The sequence below is a fragment of the Rhinolophus sinicus genome, chromosome X (genome assembly GCF_036562045.2).
Source record: "Rhinolophus sinicus isolate RSC01 chromosome X, ASM3656204v1, whole genome shotgun sequence".
NCBI classification, from domain to species: domain Eukaryota; kingdom Metazoa; phylum Chordata; class Mammalia; order Chiroptera; family Rhinolophidae; genus Rhinolophus; species Rhinolophus sinicus.
The window spans coordinates 31757031-31773421 of NC_133768.1; the positions used below are offsets into that span (position 1 = coordinate 31757031).

At 43.0% G+C, this 16391-nt stretch overlaps 1 long non-coding RNA gene across 1 annotated transcript; it reads left to right on the forward strand.

The window, feature by feature from the left end:
* Nucleotides 1–321: 321 nt before the first annotated feature.
* LOC141569732 (uncharacterized) lies at nucleotides 322–6158 on the forward strand. Its single transcript, XR_012493486.1, has 3 exons — nucleotides 322–557; nucleotides 5587–5796; nucleotides 5992–6158. It is a non-coding gene; the product is annotated as an uncharacterized LOC141569732 (long non-coding RNA).
* Nucleotides 6159–16391: the final 10233 nt, after the last annotated feature.

The window sequence follows — 16391 nt, forward strand, 5'->3', positions numbered from 1 at the left end:
CTACCTTTAGCTGGAAGGAAAAATGGGTGGAAATAATTACCTCTGTGCAGTTCAAACCTAAAATAGAAGGTGTGTCTCAGGTCTGGAATCTGATAAGGAGGCGCCTTTCTAGCAAACAGGACGTGCACAAGGAATACCAATTTAATGTTGCAGAAACGTTTTTTTTCCCTTTCCTTTTCTTTCCTTTCCTTTTGTTCCCCATTCACAAAGGAAAGCACAGTGTGTGCTAAGGGGCTGAGAACCAGGGCCCTTTGTGAGAGTGGGAAGCCACCACCCTCACCAGTGAGCATGCATTAGTTAATGCCTGTTAAATGCTTTGAAATGAAATGTCTCCTGTACCCAAATACTCAATCTGCTTATAGCCCTGGGTCTGATATCACAGGAGGGAAATGTAGATCCTGGCTGACATCACAGCTGTCAAAGTGGGTCTTTTTTGTGTGGGATCTGTTATGGCTGCTTCCTTGCTAATCAAAAGATGACACATGGGAAAGGAGAAGTGGCATGTGGGCCTAGCCCAATGGCGAAGGATGGCAAAGGAGAGAGAAAGAGACACAGAGGTAAGACTCATGAAAAGGAGGCAGGGGGTGGGGTGGGGAGGACAGTGAAAGAGAATTCCGAAGAAAACCTGCTGAAAACAAATGTATTCTCGGAAAAGATGAGATTTACCCTAAAAAACAACAACAACAGAAAAACTGATTTTCCAAGTGAAGGTGTCAGGTATTGTTTTACTTGGCTGAGTTTTATCTGTTTGCTTATTTGATTAGTGGGTTGCTTAGCTGGCTGCATTTTGTTATTTTAGCTTAAAATCAACAAAATATGACTCTTTTCTATTTTGCCGAGGTGGCTTTTTCTTTTTGCCTGAAATGTGACCGGATCACCTGCCCTAGCCGTGGGAAGACGCAGGACCTCCTTCACATTAACAGCAGGTCCAGCCTGCCTGGGCCCTCTTGGATTTTGTTCCAGTCTTTGTCTACCTTGGAAAGACCTGTGCTTGGGCCATCATTCCAGCTGCCCTCTGGTTGCAGGCAGCTGAGACTTACTCTTACCCATTGGTCATGCTGAGCCTGCTAAGTTGGACTGTCTTCTTTATCTGTGGGAAAGAGGACACAAGGCAACTCGGAGATAGAAAAGATAATGAGCAATGACAAGACAGGGTTCCTGTCAGGGAAAATCTGACAAAGAGAAAGTGGAAGTACTGCTGAGTCTGAGAGCACATACCCTGGAGCCTGTCTGCCTTGGAGACTGTTAGTGCCCAGGCCAGTGGACGTTCACCCTGGGCATGAACAGGAACGTTCATTCATTTACTCATCTTTCTCTCTTTTTTCATATCTTATATTGTATGTCCTCCATTCACTCTGCATTCATTAATTATATCTATTCATTCTGCATTTCTTATATATGCATTCTTTCAACAAATATGTATTGAGTAGCTTCTATGTACCAGCTACTATTCTATAGGTTATGGACTTACAATGATAAACAAGACAATGATGCTCACTTAAAAAATCAAATTCATGCCCAAATATCCATACTATGGATTAAGCATAGTACTTGTCATAGTAGACGTACCAACAAAGTTTTCTGGGTGCTCACAGAAGAGGGATTACATCAAGCTGGAGGGAACTCAGATACTTTTGCAGAGGAGATGGCATTTGAGTTAAGCCTGGAGAGATGGAAGCTATTTTCCCACATGACCATAGGGGATTGGCAAGAAATACAACTGGCAGCAGGCCCAGCTCAAAGAAGGGCACAGAAGCAAGATGTTGGATGAATGCCAGGAAGGGCAAGCAAGTCAGGATGACTGGGTCACAGGGCAGAGTGAGCGGGAGCAGGAGATGGGGTGGAAGGCTGGAGAGTTCCCAAGAGACCTAAGGACTTCTTTCTGGGACAGCACATGTGTCTCCAAAGACCATAGTTAAAACATGGTCACTTGAAAGAAACAAGGCTGCATGGATGGTGGGCGGGTCTCCTGGAGTCTTTTTCCATCAACAATTCAGACTAGATGAGTTTGTCACACTCACTAATTCTTATGAAAGAATCATGTATCTTAGCCCAAGCTTATATAGCAAAATGACTAAGAGCACTGGGTCTGGATTTGGGATTTAATTGACCAATATGATGTTTTAAAAATCAAGGGGACTGCCATAATGATGTCAACTTTTAATTTTGCAAGAAAGAATATACTCAAAATTTGCCAATTTGCCATCACCATCTGTGGCAAAAACTACTAATTGCCTACTGAGTATCCAGTCTCCCCATCTTCCTGATAAACAGAATGCTATTTTATTTGGGGTGGCAATATGGCAAAATCAAAACCACATATTCCAGTGTCTATTAGTCACTGGGTGGAACATGTGGGATAGCTTCTAATGGCGGGTGACTGGTTTGCTTGTTTCTTTGCCGCTCCCTGCTTCTTCCTTCTTCCAATTTAAACTTACCACCTTTGTGAGACAACAGTGTACCAGTATCATACTAAATCCAGGGCTCACTCTAAGAAGCTTGCAATTTTCCCTAGGAAGCAAGGAGCAATACCGTTGCTTTGTGCTTAGAACCATCCAAATCTTTCTTGGTGTTTCTAGTTCCCTCCATTGCTGCCTCCTTCATGTTTCACCCTTGTAGGTGTGCGAGGGGAGTGAGCATTTTGGCATCTGACCTCTGGTCCTTCTTTCTCTTTCTGAGACTTCTCCTTCCATCATTGCAAGAGCTTTTGTTTGCCCCTCCTGTCTGGTGGTAACTACCCTTGAACCATGATCTTCTCATTTCATAGATGGCACTATGCTTTTTGTATCATTGAATGTTCATCTAAGACAGCATAAAGCACTCTAGAGATTTCAAAACAGGGGAAGCTCAATACGTAGAATTGGTTACAAAAGTGTTGGATAGGCAGGGAAGGTGTGTGGCGGGCAAAATTATGCTCCACCCAGAACCCTCCTCAAGGAAGTACTTGTCCCAGGAGCTGGGAACGTTGAGGATACCTTCACTTACATCCGCTTCTTCACTTGCATGCCCAGTGCCTGGGCTGAGATGATTCCAGCTGTCAGCCCACTTCAGGGTCCACTTCAGCTGCAGAGAGGGCTTGCCCAAGGCCATGCCCTCCTGGGGCACCATTTTGGCCCACTGCCAGATAACTATGATGGGCCCTATATACTCCAGTCTCCCTGTGGGGTTGATCAAGCATCGCAGTTTGACTTCTCCCACTACCCAAACCTTCTGTCTCCTGCTCCCTCCCACAGATGTTAATCCTTAATAAATATCCTGCATGCCAAACTCCATGTCAGCATCAGCTTCCAGACAATCCAACCTGTGACATGATCTTACCCAGAGATTAGTAACTAACTGCAGAAACTCACAAACACCCTTAAGCTGAGCAACAGAGGGCAGGAAGCATGTCACCAGAGCCTGGGGGCCTGCTCACCCAATACTTTAAAAATGAAAATTAATGCAAAAACTCAATAATGAACAAAATATTTTTTTAAAAACCAAATAGAGACAGAATCCTCAGAAGATTCTTATGTGCAGCCAGCCTTGATAACCACTTCTCTAGACCTTGAAGGGACTTGTGTACCTTCCTGTGGATCTTATGATTTGTACTGGGCAGAGGGACCAAGCTTGGGCCACAAAGAGCGGGGAGACATAATCAGATGTATGATTTTGGAAAGTTCCTTTGGCTGCTGAATGGTATGTAAGTGGGGAATGGGTAGGTGTGGCAGGATTACAAAACCAAAGACAGACAAGCTGGAAAGATACTGCATAAATTCTACTGGCAAGTGATTGAGTATGAACTAAAATCATTAAGTAATAGCAAGGAGTTAGAAGAGAGGAAGCATGAGTCAGTGGTGTGCCGGAGCGGGCTGAACCCACTTGCGAGCGTGGATTGTGTGCATTCATTCCCCAACTCCACATTCAGTGACGTCATATTTGTAGTCTGAAATCAGCAGTGGTGAAGGGATTTACACCAGAGAAATTGGCAAACACTACTAATCAGAGGTGGTTCCTTTTTTGTTTGTTTTTGTTTTGGGGTAGAGTCAGTTGTTAAACACTGATGAGTGCACCCATGGCTGAGAGACAGGTCTATGAACACTAGAAAGGACTTGATGATGAGTTAGACATGAAGGGTAGAGGGAGAGAAGGACTGAAGTGACCCACAAGATGACTGTATGGCACTAGCAGCTAAATTATGAACTCTAAGAAGAGAGAGTTTGTCCCAGGTTGTCAGTTGCAAAGGGCAGTATACAGGGAGGCATGTGAGGAATGTTTCTTGGTGCCTTTTATTGTAGTTCAAAGCAGCTCTGAAAAGGCACAAGCCCTAAAAGATTCAGGCTATGCCTAGAGGACACTGAGAGACAAGCTGAATAGGAAGGAATTCTTGTCTCTTCTTTCTCATCCCTTGGTCTGTGATCTCTAGGATTTTGTGTCTGGGGAGGAGCCTTGAACATCACTAGCATGGAACTAGTGTTCCCTCAGGCGCCATAGATGCAATTGCAGTATTACTATGATCTGGTTAACTGGGAACTAGGCTGGGAGTGCTGGTTCTAGGGTCTGGTCTGCCAAGATGTTGTTGGCAAAGTAGAACAATTTGTTAAACGTCTTAGTGCCTCATTTTATTTATCTGTAAAATGGACTTACTAGTGCTTCCAATCTTATGGTGTGATTATGAAGATAAGATGAGATAGCAGCTGTTAAGATTCCTCTAACAATTTAAAGGAACTCTTTAATACAATATATGATCACATAATTATAAAAATTGTCATTATGCTAATAGCATTATGCTAATCATCTAATAATTTTCAAAGACCTGAATGGACTGCTATGAAATCATTGAATCTAGGCAGGCTTCTAGAAGGATTTGAAAGCTACTTAAGTTTAAATTTTATGGATGACAACTTAACTAAAATTTGGTTTGTTTTTCCTCCTTCCTTCCTTTGGAGTTTAAGAAACTATTGCTCTCCCTCAAAAAAGAGGAAATTTATTTGTTTTCATGATAAGAAATTTCAACTTAGCTTGCCTACTTGCATCTGAATTCAAAGTTTCTCTCGATATATTATCATTTAAACTGAAGAGAAACAATCTTCCTTAACTAGATCATGGGCCATGACCTTCCCCTACATGATGGGCAGCTAATCCACTTAGAACCAGTGACTTGTTTTGTATAATTTATTAGACCCCATGAAAAGACAGGCCTCCATAGATTAATATTTCAGCTGTCTTCCCTTCCATTTCATCCTCTGGATATGGCAGCAACAATCGCATGAATCATTCCTGAACTGAGTCAATATCAAACATCCAGAGTTTCACGTGCATTCGATGAAGGTTCAGCTCATTCAAGGGAAGTTCCTATAGATTTCAAATACATGGATGATTTACCTTTGACACCTCTTACCCCAACCTGGTTATGGTGATACTCCTCTTATTGAGAGATAGGAGTGTGGGTCCCTTCCCCTTGAAGCTGGGCAGGCTAGTTTTGCCCAATAGAGTATGGTGGAAGTATGTTCTTATGTATGTGACTTCTGAGGTTGGTCATAAAATTCCATGCAGCTTTCTCTATGTCTCATGAAATGTTTATTCTCTGAATACTCTTTCTCTCAGGACACTCTCTTTCAGAACCTAGCTGTCATGTGGAGGAAAGACCATGCCACAAGAAGAGGCCATATATAGATGCTTTGGTCAACCATCCCAAAGTAGACCAACTTTTGACTCATCTCAGCCCAGGCACCAGGCATGTAAGTGAAGAAGCCTCCAGATGATTCCAGACCCTTGCCGTGGATTCACCCAGACATTCAAGACTTCTTACCTGAGGTACATTGTGGAATGGGGACATTGTAGAGCAAGGACAAGTCATCCCTACTGTGCCATCTTTGAAATCCTAACCCGCAGAATTCATAAGCACAACAAAATGGTTGTTTATGCCACTAATTTTGGGGTAGTTTGCTACATAGCAATAGATAACTGGAACACTGGCTGACTAAGCTAATGTTTCTTTTCCTTTCCCAGGTCCATGAGAAACTACTGGCTTGGTCGAAGAGGATAAATTTCTTCAAAACAAGCAAATTGTTCTGTACTTCTGGCTAATGTACTAAACAAGCTTCTTTGTGGCAGCTCTGGATTATTCTTCCCTATGTGTTAACTTCTTGGTAGAAAGAACAGTTTATGGTGTTGAATTCTTTTCTCTGTTCTATTTTTACAGGCTTTTGATGATTCATTCACTAATTTATTTATTTATCCAATAAATATTTGTCAAGCCCCTTCTATGTAGCAGGAATTCTTCTAGACGGTCAGGTTACAATGGTGAGTAAAACACATGTGATCTTGATATTTCTGGAGATGGAATCTAGTGCAAAGGTCTTAATTTTTTTCATGCCACAGACCCCTTTGACTACCCAGATGGGGAGGTCTATGGACCTTTTTCAGAATAACATTTAAAGTACATGACATAAATTACTTATGATCACAAAGAAAACTAACTACATGAGATGTGACCAAACAATATGATGAATGTTTGAATTAAAAAAAAATCTATTACAGTAAAAGAAACATTACCATTAATTCCCCTCAAAATACTCCTCCTCACTTTGAACACACTAATCCCATTGTTCTTCCCACTTTCTGAAGCAGTTCTGGAAATCTTCTTTCATGAGTGTCTTTAGTTGCACTGTCGTGGCTGCCTCAGTGTCCTGAATCATTTAGACTTTGGGGAAGAGCCAGAAGTCACATGGTACCAGATCTGGTGAATAAGGTGGATGAGGACACACTGTAATGTTTTTATTTGACAGAAATTGCCATATACCAGAAGTGATGTGTGACACGGAGAATTGTCATGATGGAGGATGATTTACAGCACACTTTAAAACACACTTTCTTTCAACTGTAGCTCACACCCGACTGACTACACTGAACAAGTTGAAACTTGTTACACACTGTTACTAAGGTTCAATGTGCCTCTTCCCATATTGAAGATCCCTGCCTTTCCGTTGGATGGCACTCGGCAGCAGCATTCACTGTATATTTTGATCACAATGGAAAGGCTCCATGTCACAGATTTCTTCTGGTATGGCAATTTCTGGTGGCTGTTGGCACTCCTTGGCTTGTGGCCACATCACTCCAATCTTCAAAGCCAGCATCTTCAAATATCTCTGTTCTGTCTTCACATCACCTTCTCCTCTTTGTGTATATCGAACCTCCCTCTGTCTTTCTCTTATAAGGACACTTGTGATTGCATTTAAGGCCTATCTAGACAATCTAGGATAAACTCCTTATCTCAACGTCCTTAATTTAATCACATCTACAAAGTGTTTGCACTATGAGGTACATTTACAAACTCCAGGGATTAGAATGTGGATATGTTTTAAGAGGCCATTTTCCATCCTGCCACAGACAGTGACCAGGAGTACTGGTCCAACCTGGGTGGTGGTGGTATGCCAGGGATGATTTTCCTGAGGAAGAGACTTTGGGCTAATAACTGAAGGGAGAGTAAGAGTAACTAGATGAAAGGGGTGGGCAAGGCAGGTGAGATCATTTCAGATAGGGGGACAAGTTCAGGCAAAAATCTAGAAGCTGGAAGGTCTATACCACATTCTAGGTATGGAAGATAAATGACACTCTAGGGCCCAGAGGGGGCCCAGGTGGAGTGCTGAAAGATGCCCAGTGGAAGCAACATTATGAAGTAGCTTACAAAATTTGTTTCTAAGGATTTCCCTTATAGCAATGGGAAGATATTGGAGGGTGCTATAAGCTGAAGGTTATCTCCTTCCAAAATCAATACATTGAAATCTTTACCCCAATGTGATGGTATCAGGAGGTGTGGCCTTTGGGAGGTGATTAGGTCATGAAAGTGGAGCCCTCGTGAATAGGATGAGTGCCCTTATAAAAGAGACCCCAGAGAGCTCCCTCGCCCCTTCCACCATGTGAGGGCACAGCAAAAAGGCTCCGTCTATGAACCAGAAAGCAGGCTCTCGCCAGACACTGAATCTGTCAGCACCTTGATCTTGGACTTCTCAGCCTCCAGAACTGAGAGAAATAAATGTCTGTTGTTTACAAGCTGTTCAGTCTATGGCATTCTGTTACAGCAGTCCAAACACACTAAGACAGTGAGTGTCATATGCTCAGAGCTGGGAGTTTGAAAGATCACTCTGGTTTAAGTGAGGTAAATAGATTATGGGGTGGAGAGTTGCAAAAATGAGTAGTAAGGGGAATCAGTTAGAAGGTGTGGTAGTGTCCCAGACAGAGATGACAGATGACTTGATCTAGGGTGGAGGTGATGGACGTGGGAAGAATTTAAGAACAGGTTAAAACAATGGACATGTTAGGACATCCAGTGACTCAGGACACAGTTTCGGTTTGGTTAACTGTAGAAAAACACGGACAATATAAATTTTCAGTGTGTACAAGTATGAGTTTTACTTTATAAATCTGGTGCAAGAAGTGAAATGTATCTTTATTTTACTAAATTCAACTTAATATGCTCTGAGCTGGTGGGAAATTCAATAGTAGTTACTGCTAATTTCACATGCCTACTTTCCAAGGCTGTGTGAAGGGTTTGAGCACTTAATACAGATGACATTTGAGGAAGAGCCCTGGGGTATGTTTAGCGCTCAGTGGTCACCACTGATACACACACACACACACACACACACACACACACACACACACAAACACACACACCAGGGGTGCCAAAAAAATGTACACATTTTAAGAGATGTTATCTATGTATTAATTTTTGAAGTTGAATTACATAGCAATGTACAGTATGACATTCACTCAAAAGATGGCGTTAATCAAATGAATGCTAGTGTCATTCATTGTATTACAATTTTAATACATTTTTTTACTTTCTTAAAATGTGTATACATTTTTTGGCTCTCTCTCTCTTGATATATATATATATATATATATATATATATATATATATATACACACACACACACACACACATATATGGATATATATATATATATATATATATATATATATATATATATATCACTGATATATCTATATCTATATCCATATCTATGGCTATATCATCTATATCCATCTTGATCTTGGACTTCCCAGCCTCCAGAACTGAGAAATAAATGTCTGTTGTTTAGATACAGATATAGATATAAATATCATCTATCTATCATATCACATATGATATGATAGTGATCATATATATGATAGATATAGATATATAGATATAGTTATATCTTGGTGTTCAGTAGCCTGTTTCCCTACAATTCCAAAGTAATATATACCAAAACTCACAGGCAGCTGTTTGGTGTTTTTTGGTAGGCAATTGGAGCCACAAGAAACTTTCAGATACAGAAACAGTAGCTACTCTTCCCATAACCTCACCAATAGAATGCAAATCTTTGAACAAATTTTGCCACTTGCATGGATAGTTATTAAGTTTTTTTGAAGGGGAAGTACCAAAACAATTCCTACAAGCTGTATGTAGGCTTGGAAGCTCTGGGTCTCTGCCCTTTCAGGTGCTCCAACCACCACCTCGCTTGAAAGGTTCACTTGAGGCAAATCTCAAACCTCCAGAGGCAGGACTCTTGAACCATGCAATCAAATCTTTCTTGTTTAAATTTGCAGACAATATCATTTAGAGCTTGAGTCTAGAGCTGCCTGTGCATGTGGGTTACAGACCTTGCTAGCTTCTTATGGCCTGTTCGTGCTTCCCATTTGGTTCTCTCATAAGCCAGGTAATTCATTTAAGAGGTGAAGACACCACGAGTAGGAGAATGGATAAGTGAGCCTCAGGAAAAAAGGTCCGCCAGTGAAAAGTATGTTGTCAAGACAGTTACCACTATGGGTGACTAGAGCTTAAATCTCCAGGAAAAATGCTTGGAGCCAGTGTGTAAGAGAGGCCTCAGAGTTAATCCATTTGAGGGGCAAGGGAGCTGGGGTATTTACGTACCAACTCTGGTTAATTATTGATTGAGGACTGCTCAAGAGGAAATGACGATTTCCTGCCACACAGGCAGAAAAGTGGGCTCCAGTGACAAGAGAAAGCCCATAGGCCTGCCAATGCAACTGCCGGCACTTGACGGTGAGCTGCTATGCCCAAAAGTATAAGGGTGAGGGGACACAGGTGGCATGCCAATAGCATTGGCTAGAAGTAGAAAGAGCACCTGTTTCTGGCATTCTTTCTGCTACCTAACAAGTCACGAATTCCAGCAATGAAAACCCATTTCTGATACTCACTATATCCTAATTAGGAAAGCCTCAAGTGTTGTTTGGAACACTATTGATGGCATGCTTGAAGGAGCCACCTCTGGAAGGTGGCCTTTCTGATCTAATGTCAGTTGAGAACTCTTGGAATGGGGTGTGTCCAATAGGCCACCGATAGCCCCTAGAGTTGAAGTTTAAACTATCACATAATAAAATCACAAGGGCTATGCTGAAATCATTTAGAGTGAATTACAGACATCATCACACTTGCCATCCCAGAGCCCTTTAGTTGGAAGACCTAACCCTACGCAGTCACCATGTGTGGGAACAGGGCTCAGGTTCCCCACTGTCAGCAGGACCTTCAAGAACCCAGTCCCTTTCCTCAGAGTCTCAATCCATCTGTAACCCCCTCTCCTTCTTAAGGGGGGTTTCTCCTTCTTAAAATCCTTGAATTCCAAATATTCTCCTCCATTTCTTCACACCCACCTCTTCCCCGCACATGCACTCTTTGTCAGTGTAATTTGTTTTACTGGCTCTACATTTCTGCAAATCAGCAGACTGCAGTTGCCCTTCTTATTCCTTGTCCTGGGCCTGGCAACTCCAGTTTTCAACCACTCCACACGGAATCCCTGAAGCAAAGAAGCCCCCTGATCATCTTCCTCTGGGGGACTGAGGAGAAGGAAAAATACCTAGAGCAGCAAGATCCAACTGCAAATTAATATCTTAATAAATGATCCTGCCACACTTGTGTAAAATTTGAGCTCTGTGCTTTTGATGTAAATGATGTTGGCTCTGCCGGCAGTTTCTGGGTGTGGGCCAGGATCGCGTCTTGTGAAGCCAAAGAATGGACGCACGGACCAGGGAGAGGCAAGGAGTTTTACAAAGAGGATAGTTTATTAGAGGCAGGAGAAGAGGTTGCAGCTACCGAGCGGGAGGGGGTCAGGAATGGGGCTGCCCGGTGACTGAGGTTCCCCTGCCTGCTTGGGGAAGGGGGCTGGAGCCTTCTAATGGAATTCTTCTATTAGGTTTGTCTTGTTTGCTCATCCTGAAGGGATTAACGAACCAACCCATTCCTATCTATCAGATCTGCTCCTTTGTCCGGCCAGAAGGGATTTGAGATTATCTATTAACCTTAAGGCGTATTCTCCTGTCTCCGTCCTGGAGTGAAGGAGACATTCCAGGGCCTGGAGTTTCAGGATATGGCTGCTTTTTTGTTTATTCCACCAGGGACCCCCCCTGTCTACCTAGCAACATGCTAACTAACCTGTCTCACTTTCATTTAAAAATCAAAGCAATTTTCAAGTACATAACATAGATTGATGCTACCACAACATAGTTACGAATCCATGGAATGTCTCCCATGTTTCAGGGTCTATGACAAGATCAGTATATACATTATGTCATAGAATTCTCATGAATCTTTGTGAAGCATGATTATTCCTTCCTACAAATAAGGAAACTGATTTTCATAGTGATTCTTTAAAATAAAACATTTTTTATAATTACAAAAATGCTAATTGGCAAGAAAATTAAAAAGCTCAAAGAAGAAAACAGAAATCCTTGTAATCCCTCAATCTATAGATTACAATTTTATTATATCTTGATTATATCATTCCCATCTTTTTTGGATATCTACTTGCACATGTATTTTGAAAAACCAAAATTGGGCTCTTTCCGCAGCAATTTTCTTTTATTTATCCTCTGAGAACGCTGAAGGACGATTTTCTGACATGGATTTTCTTGAGCTGGAAACTAAATCTTCACCAGGGCAATCCAAAAGCATGCAGCCTTCAAATCATTCATGGTGTGAAGAGATATGTGCTGAAAAGGGGGTTGGGCGGCTTAATTGTGCAATTTTTGTGGGTTCTTTGTAAGACTCTTGGCCTGCAACTTACAAAACCTTTGCTTGGTTTGCTAAACAACGCTCCTCACTGGCCTGGGGATCTTTCATCTGATTGAGCATCTGCAATTTAGATTGTGTTACTTTAAAATTTGAGCTCATTCTCGTTGGTCATCTGGGACCATAACAAAAATCTACACATTTTATTCTTCCTCTTTTCCACTTTTTAAAATAAAGACAAGTTTGAAAATTCTAATTAAGTCGAAAACAATATTTTTAGAGTGGCTCTCAAAGTCTAAAAGGAAAGAAAAGAGAAACCCATCTCGAGTCTCCTAGTCAAACTCCCCACAAGACCACGATTGTCTTGGGTTTGAGTCCCAGCTGAGCGAGCACATTCCCTGCCTGGGGCAAAGACTGGGCTTGGCTTCTTCCCAGCCCGCCTCATTGTGATGGGAGGCTGAGACCAGCCACTGTTGCAGTGGGAGGAATGGGGAGGATTGTGAACCCCACGCAATGGGAAGTGGGTGGCCTCACCCCTGGCAACCAGGGTCTCTGTGGCTGCAGTTCCTTTCAGGGGCAGTCACAACCTCCCTTCCCTGCTTGCTTCCTGCTGCAGACCATAATAACCCCGGCTGTGAATCCTTTTAGAGCAAGGACTGTGTCTGACCTATTTTTGAATCCTCAGCCCCTAGCAGTGCTCAAATTATGCTTATCAAATGAATGAATGAATGATCTAATTTCCATAACACTAGGGCATTTACCAGAAGCATCAGGCCCCTTTGACCTTCAAAGAACCAAATGCACAGGATGTATTTTACAACACCCGCAGGGGTCCCAATGCCAGATTTAAACAAATCCCTTTCCCCAAAGCCGGGCCTAACTAACCAGGACCAGAAACCCTCATCATGCTTGACTTCTCTCTTTCATGCCTGCATGTCCAGACTGCCCCCAGCCAACCTCAGAAGAGGGGCTCTGATCTGACTTGCTTGTCAACCTCACTAGCAACTTTAGCCAAGAACTTCATCCCATCTCTCCTATCACAGTGGAATCTAACCAACCTTAGAGCAAAACAGTTCCATCAAATGAACTTGTATACAAAAGCCCAAGGTGTCAAACTGATGAAAACTGTTGCTCTAGAAAAAGGTGAAGGTGTGCCACCCACTCTCCTACTCTAAACCTACTGTCAAGTGGACTCATGGGCTCTAGGGACGCACTTTCAAACCAAGTGATTAAGACTTCCACAATAGCCTTGCGCTAGCCTCTCTGCCTCAGCTTGCTAAATGAACATCAAATCATGCCACTTGCCTGCTTCAAAACTTGTGTTGCTTCCGGTTATGGATAGGAAAACATCATGAATCCTTAGCTTGAATGAAAGTCCTTCTCAATCTGGCCCCACCCTGCATTTTCAGACCTATCTCCCATCATGCTGTCCAATGCTCCCTGGGTTCCAACCTCTTTAAGCGGCTCACTTTTCCCTGAGCACCTCAAGACTTTTCACAGCCATGTACTTTTGCATATGACAGGTCCTCACCCAAGGATGTTCTTCACTTCCATGTTTGTCATTCAAATTCAACAAATTCTTTGGGATCTTCCTCATGTGCTGTTTCTTCCATTCAGCTTTCTCTGAGGACTTTGCTTCTTTATTCAATTGTGGGTTACTTGGGGGCAGAGATGGTATGTCTTTCAAGTCAGTTCAAAGTGCCTTTGCACAGTGCTTGGTACAAGAGCAAATGCAATGTTGGTTGAATAAACTAATGGATAATCAAAGCAAGAATAGATTATTGTTGGGCCGGCCCGGTGGCTCAGGTGGTTAGAGCTCCATGCTCCTAACTCCGAAGGCTGCCGGTTCGATTCCCACATGGGCCAGTGGGCTCTCAACCACACGGTTGCCAGTTCAATTCCTCGAGTCCCGCAAGGGATGGTGGGCTCTGCCCCCTGCAACTAAGATTGAACACGGCACCTTGAGCTGAGCTGCCGCTGAGCTCTCCCGGATGGCTCAGTTGGTTGGAGCGCATCCTCTCAACCACAAGGTTGCCGGTTCGACTCCCGCAAGGGATGGTGGGCTGTGCCCCCTGCAACTAGCAACGGCAACTGGACCTAGAGCTGAGGTGCGCCCTCCACAACTAAGACTGAAAGGACAACAACTTGAAGCTGAACAGCACCCTCCACAACTGAGATTGAAAGCACAACATCTTGACTTGGAAAAAAGTCCTGGAAGTACACACTGTTCCCCAATAAAGTCCTGTTCCCCTTCCCCAATAAAATCTTCGAAGAAAAAAAAAGAATAGGTTATTGTTGGCTAAAGCCGGCAAAGATAGATTCCGAGAAGGTGAGGCTCAAGTTGAATTTTGAAACACAGGAAGGATTGGTGTAATTGGAAACTAGTCAGAGGATTTTAATCTACTGCTGACTTTGGCTGAAGGAAGTCAGGATTATTGCTCTGGCTGGCCTTTATCAAGGAAACATTGATAGGAACTGAGATAGGAATTCCCAAGGCATTTATTTACCTGAGTAGACTGGGTTGAAATTTCCAAAGTGAATCTCATCCCCATTAAGCCATAGCCACTGTGCTAGTCATTCTTCATCACCACCTCACCCAATTTACCACCCACCCTTTTCCCACTATTCTTGCGCTTAGGGTCTGCATCTCCTGGCTCCCTTGTCAGCTGATTTCTAGTTAGATTCTGACAATGGGAAGCACTGACAGGAGATGTGGAGCAAAGGAGGAGAGAAAGTTCAGAGCCCCTTCTCTCTCTTTGATTTCATGTTGTTGGCAGGGGTTGTGCCATTCAACTATGGCTCTCTGGTAAGCAGAATAATGGCCTTCCAAAGATGTCTATGTGATAATCCCTGGGACATTTGAACATATTAATTTACATTGGCAAAAAAAAAAAAAAGGTCTTGGCAGATGTGGCTAACTTAAGGATCCTGAGATGGGCAATCTTCTTGGCTTATCTGGGTGGGACCAATAGAACTACAAAGGTCCTTATAAGAGGGAGGCAGCAGGATCAGAATCAGTAGTAGATGTGAGGAAAGAAGCAGAGATTGAAGTAATGCAAGGAAGGGGCCATGAGCCAGGGAGTGTGGGTAACCTCTAGAAGCTAGAAAACGCAAGGAAACAGATTCTCCCTTGGAGCCTCCCAAGGAAACACAGCCCTTCTGACACCTTGATTTCAGTCCTTTAAGACTCATTTCAGACTCCAGAAGTATAAGATAGTAAATTTGTATTGTTTTAAGCCACTAAATTGTGGTAATGTGTTACAGCAGCAACAGGAAAAATATAAGCTCCTCTTGGATTACCCCTTTTCTGTGGCCCTTCTTTTGTGGCTTCAGATCATACTGGGTTCAAATAACTCTGATTACTTCCCTGCTTCTTGTTTGCTGCTTCCTGTTGTTAGTCTTTGGGTTTCTCGACTTTCCTTGTTGGTTCCTGTAAGCTTTCCCACATCTCTGTGAGTCTTTCTTCCATTAAAGCCTCCAGAACCATCTGATGTGGATTATACTTCCTGCTAGGTCTGTGTCTAATTCTCCACCTCTGAGAAACATGACAAAACGATTTATCTGGCTACAAACATAGCTCTCTCTGGAATGAGGGAGCCACACATTGTGGTCAGAGCACCTTCTCAGGTGTTCTATCTTTCCCAGAGGCAAAATGCCTGCCAGTCTCCGCAAAGAAGTCGGTCAGAATTTGAGGGCATCAAGATAGCCCCTCCAGCAGCAAAACATGGAAATAAATCTCACTTTTCTTCTATCTTAGGGATTTTGAAGCTTGCTGGTCCCTGAACAGACTTAGGGGTGAGCTCTGTGAAACACCTAAAGTTCTGAATTTTGTGTGCAATTTTGTGCATATGTACATAAGGAAGAGAGGGAAGGTCTAGAACTTTCACTAACTAGATACTCAAAGGATCCCTGCTCAGCTGCTGGCATTTCCCTCGTTGTCTCAGACATAGCAGATGCTTTCTTTGCCCTGTGTCACATCTCCATGGCCCACCTCTGATTTCTGTGAGGCTATGGAGGCCGATTCCTGTGAGTGCAGGCTCCCTCTCACTTTGTGTCTCCACTTTTCTGCTTCATTTTTATCTCTGAAGCTGTGGAAACCTGCAGGAACAGCCTGGAAGTGCAGGGGAGTTAACATCCTTGGGAGTAGAAGTTAATGGATAAATGCCCAGTCACCGATCTCCTCACTGGACTCTTCCGGGGGCATTCTGTAGGCTTCACAGAAGTGCCTGCACAATCAAGTCCCTGAAAACGATAACACCTTGATAGAGCGTTCATATTGGCTTGCTCTCTTTCCCTGTCACACTCTCCCTGCTTCTGCACTCCTGCTTCCTGGGATCGCTTCTAAAATGAGCTACTTTCACCCTGTCTCAGGCTCTTCTTTCTGGAGAAGATGACC